Source organism: Lepus europaeus, chromosome 4, assembly GCF_033115175.1.
Source record: "Lepus europaeus isolate LE1 chromosome 4, mLepTim1.pri, whole genome shotgun sequence".
In the NCBI taxonomy this organism is placed as follows: Eukaryota; Metazoa; Chordata; class Mammalia; order Lagomorpha; family Leporidae; genus Lepus; species Lepus europaeus.
In genome coordinates this window covers 145,222,190-145,227,147 of record NC_084830.1, presented here as the reverse complement: position 1 = coordinate 145,227,147, position 4,958 = coordinate 145,222,190, and positions in this window count along the sequence as shown.

Genomic DNA, 4,958 nt, shown 5'->3' with positions numbered 1-4,958 from the left:
GGGCGGGGCGGCGCGGACGGCGGCGGCGCGGACCCGCCCAGGCCCTGCGCGCCCGGCCAGGCGAGCTCCGCCCCTGGGCCCCGCCCGGGCCTGCGCGCGGCCGGGGCCTGGTCTGGGTGCCCCTGTCCCGCCGGCGCGCTCCCCTGGGTCCCCAGCGCCCGCGCCGACGCGGGAGCCTGCAGCCCGGTGCGGCGCGCGACGACTGCGTGCGTCCGGGCACGGGGCGGCCAGGGGCGCGGGCGGGCGTGCGCACGGTGTGTGCGTGCGCGGGGACACGCGGGTCACTGCGGGCACCTCCGGCCCGGAGGAAGCAGTGGGAAGGGGGAGGGGCTCTTCCGCTGGCTGGGCGGCGGCCTGGGAGTCACCGCGCTCAGCTCTTGGGCCGCCTGCCGGGGTCGGCCTCGGAGCGGCGAGACCCTCCCTGAGTTGGTGCAGCGGCGCTACGGTGACTATGGGTTCCGGGCCCTGTACCCTGAGCGTACCCTGCGAATCAGCAGCCAGATTCACCCGTGGCGAAGCTACCAGTACTGACACGTTTTTAGCAAGTGAGATTTTCCAGATTCCTGTTGGACCTCAGGGCGCGAGTATCTCCCGGGGGTTCTGCCCGCCAGCCGAGGGCGACCTGGGGAAGACGCGGGGCCCGGGTCTGCGTTGGGTAAACGATCGCCTTCTTGCTGGGCTAAGCAAGTGACCTTGCTCACCACCGAGTGTCCCCAGCGTCCTGCGCGAGGCCGCCTGATCCAGGCCTCCCGAGTTAATGACCTGGGGGGTGGATGAAGATGGCCCACACCTTTTGCCTTCCACCTACACAAGTCCTCGAAGGCTCTGGGGTCGTGGAGAAGGCGCCAGACAAGTCCAGACACCCACATCCAGCCGGTGTGGCAGAGGCTAAATCAGGGACTCGTGTGGAGTATGGAGGCTGAGGCACGTGACTCAGGGGTGCTCCAGTGGGCGGGTGTTGGGAAGGCAGGGGGCCCTGGGGATAGGCTCTACGGGGAGGGGCTCTGAGCAAGTGAAGAAGAGCTCTCTTCAAGACCCTGGGGAGCAGAGGGCAGACACCTCCCAGCCCAGGCCCATGAATTGCCCTTTCCTGAAGGGGACTCCCAACCTGCCTGTCCCCACCCTAGGCACAAAGGCCCAGACCACTCCCAGAGACTGGCCAGCAGGGAGAGCTGCTAAGTCACCCGCCCACATGCCTGGGGCAGAGTCTGGGAGGACAGGACCTTAGGAAGGTGGGGCGATGGCAGGTGCCCTGCCTGGTGGTGCAGCCCAGCTGTGAGGTGGGAGCCAGGGTCCCAGGTCCTCCCTCCCTGCCCCCTGTCAGGACCCTCAGCCTAGGGAGAATCCCCCCCCCCCCCCGCACCTCACACTGGACCCCGTGGGCTGTTTCGGAATGAATCAGCCCCAGCCCTGTGAGGCTCTTACCAGCTGCGCAGGAAGTCTGGCCTCCGAGAGCCTCAAGTTCAGAGTGCCGAGTTTAACAAGAGACAAAGAGTAAGCACTCAGTAAGCGGTGCAGAGAATTAGCTGGGATGAACAGAGGACCTGCAAGCCTTGGGCTAGAATCTGGAAGCACTAGAAAGGTGACTCACAGACCCTCCCTGCTACATCCCTGAGCGAGCGTGAGCAAAGCAGCCTGTTGGGTTGTTTTCATGAGGGAGAGAGTTCCTGGGCACTGGTTCACTCCCCAACTGCCCACAGTCGACAAGTGAGCCAGAGACTCAAGCTGGGTCTCCCCTGTGGGTTCCAGGGATTCAGCTTCTTGAACCATCACCTACTACCCCCCAAGGTGGACATTCCTAGGAAGCTGGAAGCTGCGGCCAGCTAACCCCCAGGATAAACTCCTGCCCCGAGGCAAGCTCACACCAGCTCTACCACCTCCACCTGCCCTGTCCACCTCCACTGGGCGCTGATGGGGCTGGGGTTGGCACCTGACCAAGCTGGGCCAATCATGTCCTCTCACAAATCTGAACTAAGACCGAGCCTGGGTGGGGCAGGGGGAGAAAGCTGGAGCTGCCCAGTCCCTCCTCTGGGAGATTGGAGCCAACGCCCCACACTTACAGCTGTCTGAGCCAACAGATTCCATTCTCACCTAATCTGCTTTGCATCAGGCTTTCTTCCAAGAGGAGATGAGAATTTTAGTGGCGTTGGCTACCAGGGTGAGAAAGTTTCATTTCAGAGACGCTCTGTTGATAATTACCAAGGTGGAATGCACCCAATGCCATTGCTAGGAACACAGGTTGGGACACTTCCCACCCTTCTCTTTCCAGGGCCAGATGCCCTGACCTCAGCAGGATTCTTGTCACTAGCAGAAGTGAATATGAGGTCTGTGATGGCAGAAACAAAATACAATTTACTCAAATTAATTTTTTAAAATATTCTATTTATTTGAGAGAGAGTTAAAGACAGTGAGAGGGAGAGACAGAGAGAAAAGGCTTCCTTCCGTTGGTTCACTCCCCAAATGTCTGTGACAGCCAGAGCCTTGCTGATCCAAAGACAGGAGCCAGGAGCTTCTTCCCGGTCTCCCATGTGGGAGCAGGGACCCAAGGACTTGAGCCATCTTCTACTGCTTTCCCAGGCCATAGCAGAGAGCTGGATGGAAAGAAGAGCAGCTGGGACTAGAACCGGCGCCCATATGGACAGCTGGAGCACCGGGAAGTAGGTCCAGACTTGAGGGAAGATGGTTACAAACACTTGCCCTGGGGAAGGGAGTTCTGTTACAATGTTCACAGACTCCATGTTACTATAACCAACACCAGAGAAAAAACCTGGCAGACAGAATAATCCATCCAATAAAGAAGCCCACACCGGGGCCAGTGCTGTGGTGTAGCGGGTAAAGCCACTGCCTGCAGTGCCAGCAATCCATATGGGCGCCGGTTCTAGTCCCAGCTGCTCCACTTAGGATCCAGCTCCCCGCCATGGCCTGGGAAAGCAGTATAAGATGACTGAAATCCTTGGCCCCTGCACCCGCTTGGGAGAACCGGAAGATGCTCCTGGCTCCTGGCTTCAGATCTTCCCAGCTCTGGCCATTGGGACTATTTGGGGACTGAGCCAGCACATGGAAGACCTCTCTCTCTCTCTCTCTCTCTCACTCTCACTCTCTCTCTCTCTGATTCTCTGTAACTCTGCCCTTCAAATAAATAAATAAATAAATAAATCATAAAAAAAAGTCCACACCAATTGATCAGAACCTGTGGGTTTATTTCTTTAAATGTCAGAGGAACTTAATGGGTAATGATCATGTTAAGAATTTTTTTTTTTCAATTTTATTTGAAACAGAGATCTACTCACTCCCCAAGTGCCTGCCAAAGCCAAAGCTAGGCCAGCGCTAAGCCAAGAGCCAAGGATTCAATCCAGGTCTCCCACAGGTGGCAGGAACCCAGATACTTGAACCACCTGCTGCTGCCTTCCAGGGTCTGCATTAGCAGGAAGCTGGATTGCAAGCAGAGGAGCTGGGACTCAGGCCAAGCACTCAGATAGGCATGTGCACATCCCAAGCAGCCACGTAACTGCTGCACCAAACGCCCACCCCAAAGATATTTTCTTTATTTTTTTAAATGTTTATTTATTTATTTGAAAGTCAGAGTTACATAGAGCGAGAAGAGAGAGAGAGAGGTCTTCCATCTGATGGTTCACTCCCCAGATGGCCACAATGGCTGGAGCTGAGCAGATCCAAAGTCAGGAACCAGGAGCTTCTTCTGGGTCTCCCATGCGGGTGCAGGGGCCTAAGGACTTGGGCCATCTGCTGCTGCTTTCCCAGGCCATAGCAGAGAGCTGGGTTGGTAGTGAAGCAGCCAGGTCTTGAACTGGCACCCATATGGGATGCTGGCGCTTCAGGCCAGGGCATTAACCCACCACGCCACAGTGCCGGCTCCTATAATCTTTTTTTTAAAAACAAAAAATCTGGGGGCCAGTGTTGTGGCACAGTGGCATCTCATATGGGTGCCAGTTCAAGTCTCAGCTGCTCCACTTCTGATCCAGCTCCTAGGAATGTAGCAGAAGATGGCCTGCATGCTTGGGCTCCTGCACCCATGTGGGAGACATGAAAGAAGCTCCTGGCTCCTGGCTTCCGTGACCAATGTGGCCATTTGAGAGTGAGCCAGCACATGGAAGATTGATCTCTCTCTCTAAGAGCTCCATCTGGGTTTCCAACATGAGTGGCAGGGGCCCAAGTACTTGGTGCATTAGCCTGAAGCTAGATCAGAAGTAGAGCAGGGGCCAGCACTGTGGCACAGCAGTTTAACGCCCTGGCCTGAAGCACTGGCATCCCATATGGGCACCGGTTCGAAACCCGGCTGCTCCTCTTCTGATCCAGCTGTCTGCTATGGCCTGGGAAAGCAGTAGAAGATGACCCAAGTCCTTGGGCTCCTGAACCCATGTGGGAAACCCAGAGGAAGCTCCTGGCTCCTGGCTTCAGATTGGCACAGCTCTGGCCATTGCAGCCAATTGGGGAGTGAACCAGCAGATGGAGGACCTCTCTCTCTCTCTCTCTCTCTGCCTCTCCTCTCTCTGTGTAACTCTGACTTTCAAATAGCAAGTGCATCACAATGCCAGCCCCACGGTATTCCAACTTTCAAGTAACGTGGTGAATGTATTAAATCCCACCAATCATGCAAAGAGGCAGAGGCTCTTGCCGAGTGCAACTTGGAGTGAGCACAGGTGTCCCTGCCGCTGCACTGCACCCACCGGCCTCCCTCGAGCCTGGCGAAGGTCGCTGCGGGCAGGTCAGAGACGGGCGTGGTGTGCTCAGCAGAGCCAACAGCCTCCTGCTAGAGACTCCCTCAGAAAGGCTGAAGTGAAGAGGGAAAAGTCTGGCTGGAATCCTGTCTTGTTGCAAGGCCCAGGACCATTCTCACAGCCCCAGCCGTGAGTGGACACGTGCAGTTTGCCCTGAACGCAAGGTGAAGCCACCTCTTCCCCCCTGACCTTTAACCACTGCTCTGGTGCCGTGGTGTCTGC